This window comes from Cervus elaphus, chromosome 33 (genome assembly GCF_910594005.1).
Source record: "Cervus elaphus chromosome 33, mCerEla1.1, whole genome shotgun sequence".
NCBI classification, from domain to species: Eukaryota; Metazoa; Chordata; class Mammalia; order Artiodactyla; family Cervidae; genus Cervus; species Cervus elaphus.
This window is the reverse complement of record NC_057847.1, coordinates 8,320,334-8,344,969: the sequence shown is the minus strand read 5'-3', so window position 1 is coordinate 8,344,969 and position 24,636 is coordinate 8,320,334. Positions and strand designations below refer to the sequence as shown.

Genomic DNA, 24,636 nt, shown 5'->3' with positions numbered 1-24,636 from the left:
AAATGAAAAATACTTCGGTTCAATTCTAAACACAGAGAATGTGCCAAATTCTCAAGAAACATTGTTCATACACTTAATTGACTTAATTTCCAAGGTCCTTATGCCTAGAGTAAGTAATCCAGAAACCACACCGTTTCTCGCCTGGCTTTACGCGGGACACGTGGGAGAACAAAAAGTAAGGTTTCACTCCATTCAATGACCTTAGTTTTCTCAGATGCAGTTTTCATAAGCTCACAAACTCCCGACCCACTCACCCTCCCCTGGGGTTGCAAATCTCTCCTTGGAGAAGCCAAAACAAAGAAAGCCCAATCCCGCACGGTGATCAGCGAAGTGCTGAGGAAACCGTCCCTCGGGGTTTCAAGGCGCTGCTCCCGCAGAGGGCCTGCCCACCTAATCACTGCCGGGCAAATGAAGGAGTCCAACCTGCTCGAGAAACGCTCACTCAAGGGAGGCTTTGACCGCCAGAGCCCCGGGCCCAGACCCCACAGAGAGCAATCCCTCCTCAGAGCCTCAAGGGCCAGGCCTCGGGGCCCGCTCCCCCAGGGCAGAAGGTGCGCGCTAGGGCGCGAGACTGGGGCGCCGAGAGGGCCTGGGACGCCCCGCGCACCCGCCCACCCGCCCTCCCAGAGTGGAGGAGGAGCCCGCCGGTCTCCGGCCTCCACCACCCCGGCCCCCGACTTACCGCGGTGCGCTGGGGGAGGGGAAGTGTCAGGAGTGAGGGGCTAGGCCGCACCACCACCCGCCGCTCAGAGAGCAGCGCGCGGCCGCCACGAAACCGTCGCCGCCGCCATCTCCAGCACCGATACCGACCGCCGCTCCGGGCGCAGCGCGTAGGGGGCCCGACTGCGTCGCACGCCGCCCGCCCGCCTTCAGAGGCTCGCTGCGCGCGCTCCGCCCTCGCTGTCTGTGCATTGGCAGACGCCGCCGCCACTCTACCTACATCCGCCCTGTTCTTCACTGGACCACGGGGCTTTTGAAACCGAACGTGAGGGTTGTGAGGGTGGTCTCTGCCAGACTAGGACTCTCTCCCCTCTTTCTGAGTCTCCCTTCCCTGTGCTTTGCAGCTCTTCACCTGTCCTGGGCGGGGTGTGTCTCTGTGTGTGTCTTTGTGTGTCTGTGTGTGTGTGTGTGTGTGTGTGTGTGTGTGTGTGTGTGTGTGTGCGCGCGCGCGAACGGTCGCCTGGGAGTACCAGGCTGGGGCTCGGGCTGGGGCAGCCCCCGGGATTGCCTGAGGCATGCCAAGGGAGCCCCAGATGGAGACCCGACTGTCATCTGGTTTCCTGGAAGCCAAATCCGGAGGCAACCCAGGCCTGCGGCGGGAGTCGGGGCCCCGGCCACCCACCGGGGGAGGGGCTGGGGCTGCGGGGACCCAAGAGTTGGGCTGCTGCTGTCTTCGAGGGCCGCCGGCAGGCCGGCTGGCCGGCCGGCTGGAAGGCAGGCGACGGCTCTGAGCGCGCCGGGTGCGAGGGGCCAGGGGCAGGTGGGGCGAGGGGCCAGGGGCAGGTGGGGCTCGGGGCGGCCAACCGCGCCGGGGGAGGCAGGGCTAAAGGACAGGGGAGGCAGGAAGCCTACAGCACCCGGTATTCCCAGGCGGTCTCCCACCCAAGTACTAACCAGGCCAGACCCTGCTTCGCTTCCCAGATCAGACAAGATCTGGCGCGTTCAGGGTGGTATGGCCCTAGACGGAGGTGGCTGCAGCCAGGCGCCTTAAGAACCTTAAGAACCCTGCGTTGCGCCTCCCTTTTGGTCTGACTTGCCTGCCGGTCAGGCCAGCCGGCCACACCTCTCCAAGGGCCGCGGGCTGCACTTGAGCCGCACGACCTGCGACCGGACTCCGGTCGGCCAGGGCCGGCAGCCCGGCGGCCGCCCGACGCCGCCCGGCCTCCGCACACCGCCAAGCCCGGCCAGAACCCGCCTGGCCCGGCCCGGGGCCCCGGAGGGCTTCCTGGACCCCGAGTGGCCGGCTGGCCGTGCATGCCTGGGCCTGGGGTTGGGGTGAGGGGCGCGGAGGTCTCGGCGCCCTCCCGCCCTGGGCCTCTCCAGGCCCGCCCCCTGTCGGCGCCCGCGCCCACCCCCACCCCCCGCCCCACTCGCCTTCCAGGCTCAGGGCCACGTGGCCCCGGAGGTGTCTGATTCGGGCCCGCCGCGGACCGCGGCCCTCGGTCCTCTGAGCCTCCCGCGGGCGTAGGCGTAGCGCAGCCGGGGCCCTGAGTGCCCATCCTGCCCGGCACCTGCCCAGGGCCCAAACCCACCGCGAGCCACCTGCGCGGTCCACCCCAGTGCCTCAGCCCCACCCCTTCGCCCCACCGCGGCCCCCCTTGTCCCCACGCCGCCCGCCAAGCACGGGACCTTCCTGAGGGCCTTCACACTCTTCCTTAAAGAGTTCTACGTGAATTGAAGACAGGATCTACTGGATTGTCACCAACTGCTAAAACAGACAGACAACAGTTACTTTGATCCTTCTTGCCTTACTGTGAGCTGTGATGGTAGGGAACCTCATGGCTGCTGCACTCAACGCTTTCATTCATTCTCTTGTTTCAAAACAGGGATTCATTGAGCTGCATGGGAGATGAATTCTGTCATTAGAAACGTTGCCACCAGGCTTAAGAAATATATTTATAACTCATTTCTTTCAGGAAACAGGTTTCAAGATCTCCATCAGAAGTCTTTTATTAAGATAAATCACAGCTTTGTCAGTTTCTCCAGAAGTACTCTTATTTTTCACTCCCAAGGAGAAGCGCACTAATAGAACTAAATGAACCTAGTAGGTTATTTTCTCTCTAATGGCACCTGTCTTTATTCATAGGAGTCCGGTCTACGTATTTCCTGGGCTTCCCTGGTGGCTCAGGTGGTGAAGAATCTGTCTGCAATGCAGGAGCCCTGGGTTCCACGGCTGGGTTGAGACGATCGCCTGGAGAAGGGAATGGCGACCTCTTCCAGTATTCTCGCCTAGAGAATTCCACGGACAGGGGAACTTGGAAGGCTACATAGTCCATGGAGTCACAAAGACTCGGACACAACGGAGCAACTAATACACGTATTTTTTACTATTTGCTTCGTAGAAGCAATCGTTCATAGCCTTTTATAGCACTTTCTAAAGAACGTGTGGTGCCTTTTTCTTTGTTGTAAGCTGCACTAGGTCTTGGTTGCCACACATGGGATCTTTAATTGTGGCGGGCAAACTCTTACTTGCAGTGTATGGGATCTAGTTCACTGGCCAGAGATGGAACCCAGGCCCCTGCATTGAGAGCAGCCACTGGATGACCAGGGAAGCCCTCTAAAGAACTCTTCAAGTGCAACTTTCCGGATGTTCGCAGCAGCTCCGGGCAGTCCTAGTGATGACACTGCTCTGCACTCTCGAGCCCGTGTCCTCCCCGAGGGACACAGGGGCCAAGCGAGCAGACAGATGCTACCCCAGCGTCAGACCGCAGGGCCAGACTGGCTGTGTAAACTCCCTTCCAGTGATGTCCTCTTTTTACCGTTCCTCTGGTAAATTCAGTACTGCTTTCCTTGGAGCGTGTGTTTAAAAAGGAAATCCTAGATGTGTTCCAACATTACTGCCCACTTTGAGGTGGATTGATATCTACCTAGGACTTGTTTATTAAACCCACCTGCCTGAGTACTGTGACTTGACTGGAGTTTTCTTGAAGTCACTCCTGAAGCATTGTGATGATTTTGTCTGACATTAATAGATTTTTAAAAATGATACGTGTTGGCGTATGGCTATGAAGAAAGGGGAGAATCTGTTGCTATTGCAAACCAATTATGGAGGCAACTTAAAAAGGAAATCTGAATTGTAACTGTGTTTCTATTTATGTAAAATACGGTCCTTACCTTGCAGTCTGTAGTTGATGTGCACAGACACAGCAGTGGCTCGCGGGTTGCTCTTCTGCCATCTTCCTGTCCTCCTTCAGTCCCTGCATGTGTATAGGAACTTCAGTGAGATAATGGGGCATTTAACAGAGATTGCTCTGCGCAACACTGTCTTTAGTGTTTCTATTTTAAATTTGCTAGGCTGTTAATTTATATGCAAATAAAAGACACAATAAGAGAGTTCTGTGCCTATTGTGTATACGTAACCTGAAAGTAAATGCAGGATATTGATCCCAGAGGGAAAATAAGTTAAGAGCGTCTGCGTTCAAAGATGTTTGAAAGTTCTTATTTCAGGCTGAACCGTTGTTGGTGACCCGTGAAAGTCGCTCAGTCATGTCTGACTCTGCGAACGCAGGGACTATACAGTCCGTGGAATTCTCCAGGCCCGAATACTAGAGTGGGTAGCCGTTCCCTTCTCCAGGGGGTCTCTGCAACCCAGGGATGGAACCCAGGTCTCCTGCATGCCAGGTGGATTCTTCACCAGCTGAGCCACCAGGGAAGCCTGAACACTTATCAGCAGTTAAGGATTTCACAAATGCTAGATTGGAAAGATAAAATAATAATTCTGCTACATTAAAACAGATTTTCTTAAGTTCAAATTTTTTCAATGCAGTTGTAGGGAAGAAGTCTTTCCCCCTTATGGACATATCAGTATGTTAATGCCTAAGAAGTCCTTTTTCGAAAAGTTACAAAAAAGAAAAAAGGCGGAAAATTATGCCAATAAGGCACCACATGATGATGCAAAAAGATGGATACAGACAAGGAAAGAAGGAATAAAAACTAAGCATTATGCTAATGGGAAACCATCATGCAAGTTAATTCGGGGGGAGGGGGGAACCTAATGGAAAACACTTGCTTCTATGCCATAAACCATCTTCGAATTCAGGTTTCATTGGATTTTTCACGATAAACGTTTCATCACCTATACGTTGGCTTGTCGTCTACTTTGTGCAAAAGCCTGGAGCTCCTAACTACTAGGGGGTCTCCCATCCAAGTACTAACTAACCCTGCTTAGTTTCCCAGATCAGAAGACATCTGGCCCGTTCAGGGTGGTATGATCTCATCAGAGGGAGGCGGCTGGCGCCAGGCGCCTTCAAAGCCCTGCGCTGCGCCTCCCTCTCGCTCTGACGTGCCGGTCGAGCCGGCCCGGGCCGCACCTTTCCACGGGGCGCGCGCTGCACTTGAGCCGCACGACCAACGACCGAACTCGGGCCGGCCAGGCCCGGCAGCCCGGCCGACGCCGCCCCGTCCCCGCACACCGCCGCCCTGGCAAGCAAGCCTGGCCCGGCCCGGGGGCCCGGAGGGTTGCCGGGACCACGAGCGGCCGGTCAGGCGTGCAGGCCTGGGCTGCGGGTTGGCGTGAGGGGCGCGGAGGTCTGGGCGCCCACCCACCCTGGGCCTCTCCAGGCCCGCCCCCCGCTCGGGTCCCCCACCCACCCCTCCGGATCGCTGCTCAGGCCCAAGTGGCCCCAGAGGTGTCTGGCTTGCGGGCGGGCCGGCCGCCGCCGGCGACTGGAGCGCGGCAGCCCCGCCCCTTCGCCCGACCGCGGCCCCCCCTTGTCCCCACGCCGCCCGCCAAGCACAGGACCTTCCTGAGAGAGCGGACGAGCGACAGGCAGGGGCACGGACACGGACACACACACACACACTCGCACGCACCCAGGCCAAGGGAGACAGCCGGCCGGCGCAAGCTCCTCAGCCACAGCCAGACCCACAGCGCCTGTGAGAGGCCGGGGGTCAGGAGACTCAGAGGCAGAAAGAGATGAAGGTTCAGAGACAGACTCCCAGACGGCGAGAGGGAGATGAAGACAGACACGCGCGCGGACACACACACACACACACACACACACACACACACAGAGGTGGAGACAGACAGAGGGAGACAGACCGACTGACAGAAGGCAAACGGGAGACAGACACGGGAGAGAGGATGGCATCCGATCCGAGACAGACACACTGGCACAACCGTGACCACCCCAGAGAGAGGCCCTGCGGAAGAAGCCGCTTCCCCAAGGGAGGGGGCGTTCCCTTGGGGCGGCCCAGGCTGGACGCGGTGCCCTGGGGCTGGCAGTCCCCCGTGGGGTCCCCAAGACTTCCTCGCAGCTGAAGTCTCAAAGGTCCCCTTCAGCTTGGCTCCCTAAGGCAAGACCCAGCCCCCGCCCCCAGACCAGAGGGTGAGTGTGTGAGAGTGTGTGTGTGAGGGTGTCGGTGGGCGAGGCTGTGGTCAGGCCGACTGGGGGCCGGGTGCATACCCACGATGGACGGGGGAGGGTGTGGAGGCGTGGGGGTGGGGCTGGGGGTGGGGAATCTGTGTGGTCCTCTTGCTGTCTCTCTCTCCCTCTTTCTTCTTCTTCTTTTTTTTTTAAAAGGTAAGATGCTTTTATTGAAATATTGGGAATATTCTCTGTACAGCAGCAGTCTCACTGAGAGGCAGTTTTGCCTCCCAAGTAACATTTGACAATGGTTGAAGACATTCTTGATTGTTAAATCTTGGGGAGGGGTGTTATGAGTATCTCATGGGTAAAAGACACAAATGAAAAATACTTCGGTTCAATTCTAAACACAGAGAATGTGCCAAATTCTCAAGAAACATTGTTCATACACTTAATTGACTTAATTTCCAAGGTCCTTATGCCTAGAGTAAGTAATCCAGAAACCACACCGTTTCTCGCCTGGCTTTACGCGGGACACGTGGGAGAACAAAAAGTAAGGTTTCACTCCATTCAATGACCTTAGTTTTCTCAGATGCAGTTTTCATAAGCTCACAAACTCCCGACCCACTCACCCTCCCCTGGGGTTGCAAATCTCTCCTTGGAGAAGCCAAAACAAAGAAAGCCCAATCCCGCACGGTGATCAGCGAAGTGCTGAGGAAACCCTCCCTCGGGGTTTCAAGGCGCTGCTCCCGCAGAGGGCCTGCCCACCTAATCACTGCCGGGCAAATGAAGGAGTCCAACCTGCTCGAGAAACGCTCACTCAAGGGAGGCTTTGACCGCCAGAGCCCCGGGCCCAGACCCCACAGAGAGCAATCCCTCCTCAGAGCCTCAAGGGCCAGGCCTCGGGGCCCGCTCCCCCAGGGCAGAAGGTGCGCGCTAGGGCGCGAGACTGGGGCGCCGAGAGGGCCTGGGACGCCCCGCGCACCCCCCCCCCCCCCCCCCCCAGAGTGGAGGAGGAGCCCGCCGGTCTCCGGCCTCCACCACCCCGGCCCCCGACTTACCGCGGTGCGCTGGGGGAGGGGAAGTGTCAGGAGTGAGGGGCTAGGCCGCACCACCACCCGCCGCTCAGAGAGCAGCGCGCGGCCGCCACGAAACCGTCGCCGCCGCCGTCTCCAGCACCGATACCGACCGCCGCCGCTCCGGGCGCAGCGCGTAGGGGGCCCGACTGCGTCGCACGCCGCCCGCCCGCCGTCAGAGGCTCGCTGCGCGCGCTCCGCCCTCGCTGTCTGTGCATTGGCTGACTCCGCCACCACTCTATCTACATCCGCCCTGTTCTTCACTGGACCACGGGGCTTTTGAAACCGAACGTGAGGTTTGTGAGGGTTGTCTCTGCCAGACTAGGACTCTCTCCCCTCTTTCTGAGTCTCCCTTCCCTGTGCTTTGCAGCTCTTTACCTGTCCGGGGCGGGGTGTGTCTGTGTGTTTCTGTGTGTGTCTTTGTGTGTCTCTGTCTCTGTGTGTCTGTGTGTGTGCGCGCGCGCGCGAACGGTCGCCTGGGAGTACCAGGCTGGGGCTCGGGCTGGGGCAGCCCCCGGGATTGCCTGAGGCATGCCAAGGGAGCCCCAGATGGAGACCCGACTGTCATCTGGTTTCCTGGAAGCCAAATCCGGAGGCAACCCAGGCCTGCGGCGGGAGTCGGGGCCCCGGCCACCCACCGGGGGAGGGACTGGGGCTGCGGGGACCCAAGAGTTGGGCCGCTGCTGTCTTCGAGGGCCGCCGGCAGGCCGGCTGGCCGGCCGGCTGGAAGGCAGGCGACGGCTCTGAGCGCGCCGGGTGCGAGGGGCCAGGGGCAGGTGGGGCTCGGGGCGGCCAACCGCGCCGGGGGAGCCAGGGCTAAAGGACAGGGGAGGCAGGAAGCCTACAGCACCCGGTATTCCCAGGCGGTCTCCCACCCAAGTACTAACCAGGCCAGACCCTGCTTCGCTTCCCAGATCAGACAAGATCTGGCGCGTTCAGGGTGGTATGGCCCTAGACGGAGGTGGCTGCAGCCAGGCGCCTTAAGAACCTTAAGAACCCTGCCTTGCGCCTCCCTTTCGGTCTGACTTGCCTGCCGGTCAGGCCAGCCGGCCACACCTCTCCAAGGGCCGCGGGCTGCACTTGAGCCGCACGACCTGCGACCGGACTCCGGTCGGCCAGGGCCGGCAGCCCGGCGGCCGCCCGACGCCGCCCGGCCTCCGCACACCGCCAAGCCCGGCCAGAACCCGCCTGGCCCGGCCCGGGGCCCCGGAGGGCTTCCTGGACCCCGAGTGGCCGGCTGGCCGTGCATGCCTGGGCCTGGGGTTGGGGTGAGGGGCGCGGAGGTCTCGGCGCCCTCCCGCCCTGGGCCTCTCCAGGCCCGCCCCCCTGTCGGCGCCCGCGCCCCACCCCCAACCCCCCGCCCCACTCGCCTTCCAGGCTCAGGGCCACGTGGCCCCGGAGGTGTCTGATTCGGGCCCGCCGCGGACCGCGGCCCTCGGTCCTCTGAGCCTCCCGCGGGCGTAGGCGTAGCGCAGCCGGGGCCCTGAGTGCCCATCCTGCCCGGCACCTGCCCAGGGCCCAAACCCACCGCGAGCCACCTGCGCGGTCCACCCCAGCGCCTCAGCCCCACCCCTTCGCCCCACTGCGGCGCCCCTTGTCCCCACGCCGCCCGCCAAGCACGGGACCTTCCTGAGGGCCTTCAGACTCTTCCTTAAAGAGTTCTACGTGAATTGAAGACAGGATCTACTGGATGGTAACCAACTGCTAAAACAGACAGACAACAGTTACTTTGATCCTTCTTGCCTTACTGTGAGCTGTGACGGTAGGGAATCTCATGGCTGCTGAACTCAACGCTTTCATTCATTCTCTTGTTTCAAAACAGGGACTCATTGAGCTGCATGGGAGATGAATTCTGTCATTAGAAACGTTGCCACCAGGCTTAAGAAATATATTTATAACTCATTTCTTTCAGGAAGCAGGTTTCAAGATCTCCATCAGAAGTCTTTTATTAAGATAAATCACAGCTTTGTCAGGTTCTCCAGAAGTACTCTTATTTTTAACTCCCAAGGAGAAGCGCAATAATAGAACTAAATGAACCTAGTAGGTTATTTTCTCTCTAATGGCACCTGTCTTTATTCATAGGAGTCCGGTCTACGTATTTCCTGGGCTTCCCTGGTGGCTCAGGTGGTGAAGAATCTGTCTGCAATGCAGGAGCCCTGGGTTCCACGGCTGGGTTGAGACGATCGCCTGGAGAAGGGAATGGCGACCTCTTCCAGTATTCTCGCCTAGAGAATTCCACGGACAGGGGAACTTGGAAGGCTACATAGTCCATGGAGTCACAAAGACTCGGACACAACTGAGCAACTAATACACGTATTTTTTACTATTTGCTTCGTAGAAGCAATCGTTCATAGCCTTTGATAGCACTTTCTGAAGAACGTGTGGTGCCTTTTTCTTTGTTGTAAGCTGCACTAGGTCTTGGTTGCCACACATGGGATCTTTAATTGTGGCGTGCAAACTCTTACTTGCAGTGTATGGGATCTAGTTCACTGGCCAGAGATGGAACCCAGGCCCCTGCATTGGGAGCAGCCACTGGATGACCAGGGAAGCCCTCTAAAGAACTCTTCAAGTGCAACTTTCTGGATGTTCGCAGCAGCTCCGGGCAGTCCTAGTGATGATACTGTTCTGCACTCTCGAGCCCGTGTCCTCCCCGAGGGACACAGGGGCCAAGCGAGCAGATAGATGCTACCCCAGCGTCAGACCGCAGGGCCAGACTGGCTGTGTAAACTCCCGTCCAGTGATGTCCTCTTTTTACCGTTCCTCTGGTAAATTCAGTACTGCTTTCCTTGGAGCGTGTGTTTAAAAAGGAAATCCTAGATGTGTTCCAACATTACTGCCCACTTTGAGGTGGATTGATATCTACCTAGGACTTGTTTATTAAACCCACCTGCCTGAGTACTGTGACTTGACTGGAGTTTTCTTGAAGTCACTCCTGAAGCATTGTGATGGTTTTGTCTGACATTAATAGATTTTTAAAAATGATACGTGTTGGCGTATGGCTACGAAGAAAGGGGAGAATCTGTTGCTATTGCAAACCAATTATGGAGGCAACTTAAAAAGGAAATCTGAATTGTAACTGTGTTTCTATTTATGTAAAATACGGTCCTTACCTTGCAGTCTGTAGTTGATGCGCACAGACACAGCAGTGGCTCGCGGGTTGCTCTTCTGCCATCTTCCTGTCCTCCTTCAGTCCCTGCATGTGTATAGGAACTTCAGTGAGATAATGGGGCATTTAACAGAGACTGCTCTGCAAAACACTGTCTTTAGTGTTTCTATTTTAAATTTGCTAGGATGTTAATTTATATGCAAATAAAAGACACAATAAGAGAGTTCTGTGCCTATTGTGTATACGTAACCTGAAAGTAAATGCAGGATATTGATCCCAGAGGGAAAATAAGTTAGAGCGTCTGTGTTCAAAGATTTTTGACAGTTCTTATTTCAGGCTGAACCGTTGTTGGTGACCCGTGAAAGTCGCTCAGTCATGTCTGACTCTGCGAACGCAGGGACTATACAGTCCATGGAATTCTCCAGGCCCGAATACTAGCGTGGGTAGCCGTTCCCTTCTCCAGGGGGTCTCTGCAACCCAGGGATCGAACCCAGGTCTCCTGCAGGCCAGGTGGATTCTTCACCAGCTGAGCCACCAGGGAAGCCTGAACACTTATCAGCAGTTAAGGATTTCACAAATGCTAGATTGGAAAGATAAAATAATAATTCTGCTACATTAAAACAGATTTTTTTAAGTTCAAATTTTTTCAATGCAGTTGTAGGGAAGAAGTCTTTCCCCCTTATGGACATATCAGTATGTTAATGCCTAAGAAGTCCTTTTTCGAAAAGTTACAAAAAAGACAAAAGGCGGAAAATTATGCCAATAAGGCACCACATGATGATGCAAAAAGATGGATACAGACAAGGAAAGAAGGAATAAAAACTAAGCATTATGCTAATGGGAAACCATCATGCAAGTTAATTCGGGGGGCGGGGGGAACCTAATGGAAAACACTTGCTTCTATGCCATAAACCATCTTCGAATTCAGGTTTCATTGGATTTTTCACGATAAACGTTTCATCACCTATACGTTGGCTTGTCGTCTACTTTGTGCAAAAGCCTGGAGCTCCTAACTACTAGGGGGTCTCCCATCCAAGTACTAACTAACCCTGCTTAGTTTCCCAGATCAGAAGACATCTGGCCCGTTCTGGGTGGTATGATCTCATCAGAGGGAGGCGGCTGGCGCCAGGCGCCTTCAAAGCCCTGCGCTGCGCCTCCCTCTCGCTCTGACGTGCCGGTCGAGCCAGCCCGGGCCGCACCTTTCCACGGGGCGCGCGCTGCACTTGAGCCGCACGACCAGCGACCGAACTCGGGCCGGCCAGGCCCGGCAGCCCGGCCGACGCCGCCCCGTCCCCGCACACCGCCACCCTGGCAAGCAAGCCTGGCCCGGCCCGGGGGCCCGGAGGGTTGCCGGGACCACGAGAGGCCGGTCAGGCGTGAAGGCCTGGGCTGCGGGTTGGCGTGAGGGGCGCGGAGGTCTGGGCGCCCACCCACCCTGGGCCTCTCCAGGCCCGCCCCCCGCTCGGGTCCCCCACCCACCCCTCCGGATCGCTGCTCAGGCCCAAGTGGCCCCAGAGGTGTCTGGCTTGCGGGCGGGCCGGCCGCCGCCGGCGACTGGAGCGCGGCAGCCCCGCCCCTTCGCCCGACCGCGGCCCCCCCTTGTCCCCACGCCGCCCGCCAAGCACAGGACCTTCCTGAGAGAGCGGACGAGCGACAGGCAGGGGCACGGACACGGACACACACACAGACACTCGCACGCACCCAGGCCAAGGGAGACAGCCGGCCGGCGCAAGCTCCTCAGCCAGAGCCAGACCCACAGCGCCTGTGAGAGGCCGGGGGTCAGGAGACTCAGAGGCAGAAAGAGATGAAGGTTCAGAGACAGACTCCCAGACGGCCAGAGGGAGATGAAGACAGACACGCGCGCGGACACACACACACACACACACACACACACACACACACACACACACACACACACACACACGTGGAGACAGACAGAGGGAGACAGACACGGGAGAGAGGATGGCATCCGATCCGAGACAGACACACTGGCACAACCGTGACCACCCCAGAGAGAGGCCCTGCGGAAGAAGCCGCTTCCCCAAGGGAGGGGGCGTTCCCTTGGGGCGGCCCAGGCTGGACGCGGTGCCCCGGGGCTGGCAGTCTCCCGTGGGGTCCCCAAGACTTCCTCGCAGCCGAAGTCTCAAAGGTCCCCTTCAGCTTGGCTCCCTAAGGCAAGACCCAGCCCCCGCCCCCAGACCAGAGGGTGAGTGTGTGAGAGTGTGTGTGTGAGTGTGTCGGTGGGCGAGGCTGTGGTCAGGCCGACTGGGGGCCGGGTGCATACCCACGATGGACGGGGGAGGGTGTGGAGGCGTGGGGGTGGGGCTGGGGGTGGGGAACCTGTGTGGTCCTCTTGCTGTCTCTCTCTCCCTCTTTCTTCTTCTTCTTTTTTTTAAAGGTAAGATGTTTTTATTGAAATATTGGGACTATTCTCTGTACAGCAGCAGTCTCACTGAGAGGCAGTTTTGCCTCCCAAGTAACATTTGACAATGTTTGAAGACATTCTTGATTGTTAAATCTTGGGGAGGGGTGGTATGAGTATCTCCTGGGTAAAAGACACAAATGAAAAATACTTCGGTTCAATTCTAAACACAGAGAATGTGCCAAATTCTCAAGAAACATTGTTCATACACTTCATTGACTTAATTTCCAAGGTCCTTATGCCTAGAGTAAGTAATCCAGAAACCACACCGTTTCTCGCCTAGCTTTACGCGGGACACGTGGGAGAACAAAAAGTAAGGTTTCACTCCATTCAATGACCTTAGTTTTCTCAGATGCAGTTTTCATAAGCTCACAAACTCCCGACCCACTCACCCTCCCCTGGGGTTGCAAATCTCTCCTTGGAGAAGCCAAAACAAAGAAAGCCCAATCCCGCACGGTGATCAGCGAAGTGCTGAGGAAACCCTCCCTCGGGATTTCAAGGCGCTGCTCCCGCAGAGGGCCTGCCCACCTAACCACTGCCGGGCAAATGAAGGAGTCCAACCTGCTCGAGAAACGCTCACTCAAGGGAGGCTCTGACGCCAGAGCCCCGGGCCCAGACCCCACAGAGAGCAATCCCTCCTCAGAGCCTCAGGGGCCAGGCCTCGGGGCCCGCTCCCTCAGGGCAGAAGGCGCGCGCTAGGGCGCGAGACTGGGGCGCCGAGAGGGCCTGGGACGCCCCGCGCACCCGCCCACCCGCCCTCCCAGAGTGGAGGAGGAGCCCGCCGGTCTCCGGCCTCCACCACCCCGGCCCCCGACTTACCGCGGTGCGCTGGGGGAGGGGAAGTGTCAGGAGTGAGGGGCTAGGCCGCACCACCACCCGCCGCTCAGAGAGCAGCGCGCGGCCGCCACGAAACCGTCGCCGCCGCCGTCTCCAGCACCGATACCGACCGCCGCCGCTCCGGGCGCAGCGCGTAGGGGGCCCGACTGCGTCGCACGCCGCCCGCCCGCCTTCAGAGGCTCGCTGCGCGCGCTCCACCCTCGCTGTCTGTGCATTGGCAGACGCCGCCGCCACTCTATCTACATCCGCCCTGTTCTTCACTGGACCACGGGGCTTTTGAAACCGAACGTGAGGGTTGTGAGGGTTGTCTCTGCCAGACTAGGACTCTCTCCCCTCTTTCTGAGTCTCCCTTCCCTGTGCTTTGCAGCTCTTCACCTGTCCGGGGCGGGGTGTGTCTGTGTGTTTCTGTGTGTGTCTTTGTGTGTCTCTGTCTCTGTGTGTGTGTGTGTGAGTGTGTGTGTGTGTGTGTGTGTGTGCACGCGCGCGAACGGTCGCCTGGGAGTACTGGGCTGGGGCTCGGGCTGGGGCAGCCCCCGGGATTGCCTGAGGCATGCCAAGGGAGCCCCAGATGGAGACCCGACTGTCATCTGGTTTCCTGGAAGCCAAATCCGGAGGCAACCCAGGCCTGCGGCGGGAGTCGGGGCCCCGGCCACCCACCGGCGGAGGGGCTGGGGCTGCGGGGACCCAAGAGTTGGGCTGCTGCTGTCTTCGAGGGCCGCCGGCAGGCCGGCTGGCCGGCCGGCTGGAAGGCAGGCGACGGCTCTGAGGGGCCAGGGGCAGGTGGGGCTCGGGGCGGCCAACCGCGCCGGGGGAGCCAGGGCTAAAGCACAGGGGAGGCAGGAAGCCTACAGCACCCGGTATTCCCAGGCGGTCTCCCACCCAAGTACTAACCAGGCCAGACCCTGCTTCGCTTCCCAGATCAGACAAGATCTGGCGCGTTCAGGGTGGTATGGCCCTAGACGGAGGTGGCTGCAGCCAGGCGCCTTAAGAACCTTAAGAACCCTGCCTTGCGCCTCCCTTTCGGTCTGACTTGCCTGCCGGTCAGGCCAGCCGGCCACACCTCTCCAAGGGCCGCGGGCTGCACTTGAGCCGCACGACCTGCGACCGGACTCCGGTCGGCCAGGGCCGGCAGCCCGGCGGCCGCCCGACGCCGCCCAGCCTCCGCACACCGCCAAGCCCGGCCAGAACCCGCCTGGCCCGGCCCGGGGCCCCGGAGGGCTTCCTGGACCCCGAGTGGCCGGCTGGCCGTGCATGCCTGGGCCTGGGGTTGGGGTGAGGGGCGCGGAGGTCTCGGCGCCCTCCCGCCCTGGGCCTCTCCAGGCCCGCCCCCTGTCGGCGCCCGCGCCCACGCCCCGCCCCACTGGCCATCCAGGCTCAGGGCCACGTGGCCCCGGAGGTGTCTGATTCGGGCCCGCCGCGGACCGCGGCCCTCGGTCCTCTGAGCCTCCCGCGGCGTAGGCATAGCGCAGCCGGGGCCCTGAGCGCCCATCCTGCCCGGCACCTGCCCGGGGCCCAAACCCACCGCGAGCCCCCGGCGCCGTCCACCCGAGCGCCTCAGCCCCGCCCCTTCGCCCCACCGCGGCCCCCCTTGTCCCCACGCCGCCCGCCAAGCACGGGACCTTCCTGAGGGCCTTCAGACTCTTCCTTAAAGAGTTCTACGTGAATTGAAGACAGGATCTACTGGATGGTAACCAACTGCTAAAACAGACAGACAACAGTTACTTTGATCCTTCTTGCCTTACTGTGAGCTGTGACGGTAGGGAATCTCATGGCTGCTGAACTCAACGCTTTCATTCATTCTCTTGTTTCAAAACAGGGACTCATTGAGCTGCATGGGAGATGAATTCTGTCATTAGAAACGTTGCCACCAGGCTTAAGAAATATATTTATAACTCATTTCTTTCAGGAAACAGGTTTCAAGATCTCCATCAGAAGTCTTTTATTAAGATAAATCACAGCTTTGTCAGTTTCTCCAGAAGTACTCTTATTTTTAACTCCCAAGGAGAAGCGCAATAATAGAACTAAATGAACCTAGTAGGTTATTTTCTCTCTAATGGCACCTGTCTTTATTCATAGGAGTCCGGTCTACGTATTTCCTGGGCTTCCCTGGTGGCTCAGGTGGTGAAGAATCTGTCTGCAATGCAGGAGCCCTGGGTTCCACGGCTGGGTTGAGACGATCGCCTGGAGAAGGGAATGGCGACCTCTTCCAGTATTCTCGCCTAGAGAATTCCACGGACAGGGGAACTTGGAAGGCTACATAGTCCATGGAGTCACAAAGACTCGGACACAACTGAGCAACTAATACACGTATTTTTTACTATTTGCTTCGAAGAAGCAATCGTTCATAGCCTTTTATAGCACTTTCTAAAGAACGTGTGGTGCCTTTTTCTTTGTTGTAAGCTGCACTAGGTCTTGGTTGCCACACATGGGATCTTTAATTGTGGCGTGCAAACTCTTACTTGCAGTGTATGGGATCTAGTTCACTGGCCAGAGATGGAACCCAGGCCCCTGCATTGGGAGCAGCCACTGGATGACCAGGGAAGCCCTCTAAAGAACTCTTCAAGTGCAACTTTCTGGATGTTCGCAGCAGCTCCGGGCAGTCCTAGTGATGATACTGTTCTGCACCCTCGAGCCCGTGTCCTCCCCGAGGGACACAGGGGCCAAGCGAGCAGATAGATGCGACCCCAGCGTCAGACCGCAGGGCCAGACTGGCTGTGTAAACTCCCTTCCAGTGATGTCCTCTTTTTACCGTTCCTCTGGTAAATTCAGTACTGTTTTCCTTGGAGCATGTGTTTAAAAAGGAAATCCTAGATGTGTTCCAACATTACTGCCCACTTTGAGGTGGATTGATATCTACCTAGGACTTGTTTATTAAACCCACCTGCCTGAGTACTGTGACTTGACTGGAGTTTTCTTGAAGTCACTCCTGAAGCATTGTGATGGTTTTGTCTGACATGAATAGATTTTTAAAAATGATACGTGTTGGCGTATGGCTACGAAGAAAGGGGAGAATCTGTTGCTATTGCAAACCAATTATGGAGGCAACTTAAAAAGGAAATCTGAATTGTAACTGTGTTTCTATTTATGTAAAATACGGTCCTTACCTTGCAGTCTGTAGTTGATGCCCACAGACACAGCAGTGGCTCGCGGGTTGCTCTTCTGCCATCTTCCTGTCCTCCTTCAGTCCCTGCATGTGTATAGGAACTTCAGTGAGATAATGGGGCATTTAACAGAGACTGCTCTGCGCAACACTGTCTTTAGTGTTTCTATTTTAAATTTGCTAGGCTGTTAATTTATATGCAAATAAAAGACACAATAAGAGAGTTCTGTGCCTATTGTGTATACGTAACCTGAAAGTAAATGCAGGATATTGATCCCAGAGGGAAAATAAGTTAGAGCGTCTGTGTTCAAAGATTTTTGAAAGTTCTTATTTCAGGCTGAACCGTTGTTGGTGACCCGTGAAAGTCGCTCAGTCATGTCTGACTCTGCGAACGCAGGGACTATACAGTCCATGGAATTCTCCAGGCCCGAATACTAGAGTGGGTAGCCGTTCCCTTCTCCAGGGGGTCTCTGCAACCCAGGGATCGAACCCAGGTCTCCTGCATGCCAGGTGGATTCTTCACCAGCTGAGCCACCAGGGAAGCCTGAACACTTATCAGCAGTTAAGGATTTCACAAATGCTAGATTGGAAAGATAAAATAATAATTCTGCTACATTAAAACAGATTTTCTTAAGTTCAAATTTTTTCAATGCAGTTGTAGGGAAGAAGTCTTTCCCCCTTATGGACATATCAGTATGTTAATGCCTAAGAAGTCCTTTTTCGAAAAGTTACAAAAAAGACAAAAGGCGGAAAATTATGCCAATAAGGCACCACATGATGATGCAAAAAGATGGATACAGACAAGGAAAGAAGGAATAAAAACTAAGCATTATGCTAATGGGAAACCATCATGCAAGTTAATTCGGGGGGGCGGGGGGAACCTAATGGAAAACACTTGCTTCTATGCCATAAACCATCTTCGAATTCAGGTTTCATTGGATTTTTCACGATAAACGTTTCATCACCTATACGTTGGCTTGTCGTCTACTTTGTGCAAAAGCCTGGAGCTCCTAACTACTAGGGGGTCTCCCATCCAAGTACTAACTAACCCTGCTTAGTTTCCCAGATCAGAAGACATCTGGCCCGTTCAGGGTGGTATGATCTCATCAGAGGGAGGCGGCTGGCGCCAGGCGCCTTCAAAGCCCTGCGCTGCGCCTCCCTCTCGCTCTGACGTGCCGGTCGAGCCAGCCCGGGCCGCACCTTTCCACGGGGCGCGCGCTGCACTTGAGCCGCACGACCAGCGACCGAACTCGGGCCGGCCAGGCCCGGCAGCCCGGCCGACGCCGCCCCGTCCCCGCACACCGCCACCCTGGCAAGCAAGCCTGGCCCGGCCCGGGGGCCCGGAGGGTTGCCGGGACCACGAGCGGCCGGTTAGGCGTGCAGGCCTGGGCTGCGGGTTGGCGTGAGGGGCGCGGAGGTCTGGGCGCCCACCCACCCTGGGCCTCTCCAGGCCCGCCCCCCGCTCGGGTCCCCCACCCACCCCTCCGGATCGCTGCTCAGGCCCAAGTGGCCCCAGAGGTGTCTGGCTTGCGGGCGGGCCGGCCGCCGCCTGCGACTGGAGCGCGGCAGCCCCGCCCCTTCGCCCGACCGCGGCCCCCCCTTGTCCCCACGCCGCCCGCCAAGCACAGGACCTTCCTGAGAGAGCGGACGAGCGACAGGCAGGGGCACGGACACGGACACACACACAGACACTCGCACGCACCCAGGCCAAGGGAGACAGCCGGCCGGCGCAAGCTCCTCAGCCAGAGCCAGACCCACAGCGCCTGTGAGAGGCCGGGGGTCAGGAGACTCAGAGGCAGAAAGAGATGAAGGTTCAGAGACAGACTCCCAGACGGCCAGAGGGAGATGAAGACAGACACGCGCGCGGAGACACACACACACACACACACACACACACACACACACACACACACACACACGTGGAGACAGACAGAGGGAGACAGACACGGGAGAGAGGATGGCATCCGATCCGAGACACACACACTGGCACAACCGTGACCACCCCAGAGAGAGGCCCTGCGGAAGAAGCCGCTTCCCCAAGGGAGGGGGCGTTCCCTTGGGGCGGCCCAGGCTGGACGCGGTGCCCCGGGGCTGGCAGTCCCCCGTGGGGTCCCCAAGACTTCCTCGCAGCCGAAGTCTCAAAGGTCCCCTTCAGCTTGGCTCCCTAAGGCAAGACCCAGCCCCCGCCCCCAGACCAGAGGGTGAGTGTGTGAGAGTGTGTGTGTGAGGGTGTCGGTGGGCGAGGCTGTGGTCAGGCCGACCGGGGGCCGGGTGCATACCCACGATGGACGGGGGAGGGTGTGGAGGCGTGGGGGTGGGGCTGGGGGTGGGGAACCTGTGTGGTCCTCTTGCTGTCTCTCTCTCCCTCTTTCTTCTTCTTCTTTTTTTTAAAGGTAAGATGTTTTTATTGAAATATTGGGACTATTCTCTGTACAGCAGCAGTCTCACTGAGAGGCAGTTTTGCCTCCCAAGTAACATTTGACAATGTTTGAAGACATTCTTGATTGTTAAATCTTGGGGAGGGGTGGTATGAGTATCTCCTGGGTAAAAGACACAAATGAAAAATACTTCGGTTCAATTCTAAACACAGAGAATGTGCCAAATTCTCAAGAAACATTGTTCATACACTTCATTGACTTAATTTCCAAGGTCCTTATGCCTAGAGTAAGTAATCCAGAAACCACACCGTTTCTCGCCTAGCTTTACGCGGGACACGTGGGAGAACAAAAAGTAAGGTTTCACTCCATTCAATGACCTTAGTTTTCTCAGATGCAGTTTTCATAAGCTCACAAACTCCCGACCCACTCACCCTCCCCTGGGGTTGCAAATCTCTCCTTGGAGAAGCCAAAACAAAGAAAGCCCAATCCCGCACGGTGATCAGCGAAGTGCTGGGGAAACCCTCCCTCGGGATTTCAAGGCGCTGCTCCCGCAGAGGGCCTGCCCACCTAACCACTGCCGGGCAAATGAAGGAGTCCAACCTGCTCGAGAAACGCTCACTCAAGGGAGGCTCTGACGCCAGAGCCCCGGGCCCAGACCCCACAGAGAGCAATCCCTCCTCAGAGCCTCAGGGGCCAGGCCTCGGGGCCCGCTCCCTCAGGGCAGAAGGTGCGCGCTAGGGCGCGAGACTGGGGCGCCGAGAGGGCCTGGGACGCCCCGCGCACCCGCCCACCCGCCCTCCCAGAGTGGAGGAGGAGCCCGCCGGTCTCCGGCCTCCACCACCCCGGCCCCCGACTTACCGCGGTGCGCTGGGGGAGGGGAAGTGTCAGGAGTGAGGGGCTAGGCCGCACCACCACCCGCCGCTCAGAGAGCAGCGCGCGGCCGCCACGAAACCGTCGCCGCCGCCGTCTCCAGCACCGATACCGACCGCCTCCGCTCCGGGCGCAGCGCGTAGGGGGCCCGACTGCGTCGCACGCCGCCCGCCCGCCTTCAGAGGCTCGCTGCGCGCGCTCCACCCTCGCTGTCTGTGCATTGGCAGACGCCGCCGCCACTCTATCTACATCCGCCCTGTTCTTCACTGGACCACGGGGCTTTTGAAACCGAACGTGAGGGTTGTGAGGGTTGTCTCTGCCAGACTAGGACTCTCTCCCCTCTTTCTGAGTCTCCCTTCCCTGTGCTTTGCAGCTCTTCACCTGTCCGGGGCGGGGTGTGTCTGTGTGTTTCTGTGTGTGTCTTTGTGTGTCTCTGTCTCTGTGTGTGTGTGTGTGAGTGTGTGTGTGTGTGTGTGTGTGTGTGCACGCGCGCGAACGGTCGCCTGGGAGTACTGGGCTGGGGCTCGGGCTGGGGCAGCCCCCGGGATTGCCTGAGGCATGCCAAGGGAGCCCCAGATGGAGACCCGACTGTCATCTGGTTTCCTGGAAGCCAAATCCGGAGGCAACCCAGGCCTGCGGCGGGAGTCGGGGCCCCGGCCACCCACCGGCGGAGGGGCTGGGGCTGCGGGGACCCAAGAGTTGGGCTGCTGCTGTGTTCGAGGGCCGCCGGCAGGCCGGCTGGCCGGCCGGCTGGAAGGCAGGCGACGGCTCTGAGGGGCCAGGGGCAGGTGGGGCTCGGGGCGGCCAACCGCGCCGGGGGAGCCAGGGCTAAAGGACAGGGGAGGCAGGAAGCCTACAGCACCCGGTATTCCCAGGCGGTCTCCCACCCAAGTACTAACCAGGCCAGACCCTGCTTCGCTTCCCAGATCAGACAAGATCTGGCGCGTTCAGGGTGGTATGGCCCTAGACGGAGGTGGCTGCAGCCAGGCGCCTTAAGAACCTTAAGAACCCTGCCTTGCGCCTCCCTTTCGGTCTGACTTGCCTGCCGGTCAGGCCAGCCGGCCACACCTCTCCAAGGGCCGCGGGCTGCACTTGAGCCGCACGACCTGCGACCGGACTCCGGTCGGCCAGGGCCGGCAGCCCGGCGGCCGCCCGACGCCGCCCAGCCTCCGCACACCGCCAAGCCCGGCCAGAACCCGCCTGGCCCGGCCCGGGGCCCCGGAGGGCTTCCTGGACCCCGAGTGGCCGGCTGGCCGTGCATGCCTGGGCCTGGGGTTGGGGTGAGGGGCGCGGAGGTCTCGGCGCCCTCCCGCCCTGGGCCTCTCCAGGCCCGCCCCCTGTCGGCGCCCGCGCCCACCCCCCCGCCCCACTGGCCATCCAGGCTCAGGGCCACGTGGCCCCGGAGGTGTCTGATTCGGGCCCGCCGCGGACCGCGGCCCTCGGTCCTCTGAGCCTCCCGCGGCGTAGGCATAGCGCAGCCGGGGCCCTGAGCGCCCATCCTGCCCGGCACCTGCCCGGGGCCCAAACCCACCGCGAGCCCCCGGCGCCGTCCACCCGAGCGCCTCAGCCCCGCCCCTTCGCCCCACCGCGGCCCCCCTTGTCCCCACGCCGCCCGCCAAGCACGGGACCTTCCTGAGGGCCTTCAGACTCTTCCTTAAAGAGTTCTACGTGAATTGAAGACAGGATCTACTGGATGGTAACCAACTGCTAAAACAGACAGACAACAGTTACTTTGATCCTTCTTGCCTTACTGTGAGCTGTGACGGTAGGGAACCTCATGGCTGCTGAACTCAACGCTTTCATTCATTCTCTTGTTTCAAAACAGGGACTCATTGAGCTGCATGGGAGATGAATTCTGTCATTAGAAACGTTGCCACCAGGCTTAAGAAATATATTTATAACTCATTTCTTTCAGGAAACAGGTTTCAAGATCTCCATCAGAAGTCTTTTATTAAGATAAATCACAGCTTTGTCAGGTTCTCCAGAAGTACTCTTATTTTTAACTCCCAAGGAGAAGCGCAATAATAGAACTAAATGAACCTAGTAGGTTATTTTCTCTCTAATGGCACCTGTCTTTATTCATAGGAGTCCGGTCTACGTATTTCCTGGGCTTCCCTGGTGGCTCAGGTGGTGAAGAATCTGTCTGCAATGCAGGAGCCCTGGGTTCCACGGCTGGGTTGAGACGATCGCCTGGAGAAGGGAATGGCGACCTCTTCCAGTATTCTCGCCTAGAGAATTCCACGGACAGGGGAACTTGGAAGGCTACATAGTCCATGGAGTCACAAAGACTCGGACACAACTGAGCAACTAATACACGTATTTTTTACTATTTGCTTCGAAGAAGCAATCGTTCATAGCCTTTTATAGCACTTTCTAAAGAACGTGTGGTGCCTTTTTCTTTGTTGTAAGCTGCACTAGGTCTTGGTTGCCACACATGGGATCTTTAATTGTGGCGTGCAAACTCTTACTTGCAGTGTATGGGATCTAGTTCACTGGCCAGAGATGGAACCCAGGCCCCTGCATTGGGAGCAGCCACTGGATGCCCAGGGAAGCCCTCTAAAGAACTCTTCAAGTGCAACTTTCTGGATGTTCGCAGCAGCTCCGGGCAGTCCTAGTGATGATACTGTTCTGCACTCTCGAGCCCGTGTCCTCCCCGAGGGACACAGGGGCCAAGCGAGCAGATAGATGCCACCCCAGCGTCAGACCGCAGGGCCAGACTGGCTGTGTAAACTCCCTTCCAGTGATGTCCTCTTTTTACCGTTCCTCTGGTAAATTCAGTACTGCTTTCCTTGGAGCGTGTGTTTAAAAAGGAAATCCTAGATGTGTTCCAACATTACTGCCCACTTTGAGGTGGACTGATATCTACCTAGGACTTGTTTATTAAACCCACCTGCCTGAGTACTGTGACTTGACTGGAGTTTTCTTGAAGTCACTCCTGAAGCATTGTGATGGTTTTGTCTGACATTAATAGATTTTTAAAAATGATACGTGTTGGCGTATGGCTACGAAGAAAGGGGAGAATCTGTTGCTATTGCAAACCAATTATGGAGGCAACTTAAAAAGGAAATCTGAATTGTAACTGTGTTTCTATTTATGTAAAATACGGTCCTTACCTTGCAGTCTGTAGTTGATGCGCACAGACACAGCAGTGGCTCGCGGGTTGCTCTTCTGCCATCTTCCTGTCCTCCTTCAGTCCCTGCATGTGTATAGGAACTTCAGTGAGATAATGGGGCATTTAACAGAGATTGCTCTGCGCAACACTGTCTTTAGTGTTTCTATTTTAAATTTGCTAGGCTGTTAATTTATATGCAAATAAAAGACACAATAAGAGAGTTCTGTGCCTATTGTGTATACGTAACCTGAAAGTAAATGCAGGATATTGATCCCAGAGGGAAAATAAGTTAGAGCGTCTGTGTTCAAAGATTTTTGAAAGTTCTTATTTCAGGCTGAACCGTTGTTGGTGACCCGTGAAAGTCGCTCAGTCATGTCTGACTCTGCGAACGCAGGGACTATACAGTCCATGGAATTCTCCAGGCCCGAATACTAGAGTGGGTAGCCGTTCCCTTCTCCAGGGGGTCTCTGCAACCCAGGGATCGAACCCAGGTCTCCTGCATGCCAGGTGGATTCTTCACCAGCTGAGCCACCAGGGAAGCCTGAACACTTATCAGCAGTTAAGGATTTCACAAATGCTAGATTGGAAAGATAAAATAATAATTCTGCTACATTAAAACAGATTTTCTTAAGTTCAAATTTTTTCAATGCAGTTGTAGGGAAGAAGTCTTTCCCCCTTATGGACATATCAGTATGTTAATGCCTAAGAAGTCCTTTTTCGAAAAGTTACAAAAAAGACAAAAGGCGGAAAATTATGCCAATAAGGCACCACATGATGATGCAAAAAGATGGATACAGACAAGGAAAGAAGGAATAAAAACTAAGCATTATGCTAATGGGAAACCATCATGCAAGTTAATTCGGGGGGGCGGGGGGAACCTAATGGAAAACACTTGCTTCTATGCCATAAACCATCTTCGAATTCAGGTTTCATTGGATTTTTCACGATAAACGTTTCATCACCTATACGTTGGCTTGTCGTCTACTTTGTGCAAAAGCCTGGAGCTCCTAACTACTAGGGGGTCTCCCATCCAAGTACTAACTAACCCTGCTTAGTTTCCCAGATCAGAAGACATCTGGCCCGTTCAGGGTGGTATGATCTCATCAGAGGGAGGCGGCTGGCGCCAGGCGCCTTCAAAGCCCTGCGCTGCGCCTCCCTCTCGCTCTGACGTGCCGGTCGAGCCAGCCCGGGCCGCACCTTTCCACGGGGCGCGCGCTGCACTTGAGCTGCACGACCAGCGACCGAACTCGGGCCGGCCAGGCCCGGCAGCCCGGCCGACGCCGCCCCGTCCCCGCACACCGCCACCCTGGCAAGCAAGCCTGGCCCGGCCCGGGGGCCCGGAGGGTTGCCGGGACCACGAGCGGCCGGTTAGGCGTGCAGGCCTGGGCTGCGGGTTGGCGTGAGGGGCGCGGAGGTCTGGGCGCCCACCCACCCTGGGCCTCTCCAGGCCCGCCCCCCGCTCGGGTCCCCCACCCACCCCTCCGGATCGCTGCTCAGGCCCAAGTGGCCCCAGAGGTGTCTGGCTTGCGGGCGGGCCGGCCGCCGCCTGCGACTGGAGCGCGGCAGCCCCGCCCCTTCGCCCGACCGCGGCCCCCCCTTGTCCCCACGCCGCCCGCCAAGCACAGGACCTTCCTGAGAGAGCGGACGAGCGACAGGCAGGGGCACGGACACGGACACACACACAGACACTCGCACGCACCCAGGCCAAG

The 24,636-nt window shown here is 57.7% G+C and overlaps 1 long non-coding RNA gene and 4 pseudogenes across 2 annotated transcripts; all 5 read right to left on the bottom strand.

Annotated features, from left to right (window-relative positions):
- Positions 1 to 1,565: 1,565 nt before the first annotated feature.
- LOC122688748 lies at positions 1,566 to 1,684 on the bottom strand (annotated as a pseudogene).
- A 2,189-nt stretch (positions 1,685 to 3,873) lies between these two features.
- LOC122688486 lies at positions 3,874 to 22,993 on the bottom strand. 2 transcript variants are annotated; one of them, XR_006339473.1, is made up of 5 exons: positions 22,929 to 22,993; positions 15,210 to 15,295; positions 10,213 to 10,295; positions 8,851 to 8,936; positions 3,874 to 3,917 (listed from the first exon to the last, which is right to left on the bottom strand). It is a non-coding gene; the product is annotated as an uncharacterized LOC122688486 (long non-coding RNA). The 2 variants fall into 2 exon arrangements; XR_006339472.1 differs by lacking the exon at positions 3,874 to 3,917 and having other exon boundaries at positions 8,842 to 8,936.
- On the bottom strand, positions 7,941 to 8,059 carry LOC122688747 (annotated as a pseudogene).
- On the bottom strand, positions 14,310 to 14,428 carry LOC122688746 (annotated as a pseudogene).
- LOC122688745 lies at positions 20,666 to 20,784 on the bottom strand (annotated as a pseudogene).
- Positions 22,994 to 24,636: the final 1,643 nt, after the last annotated feature.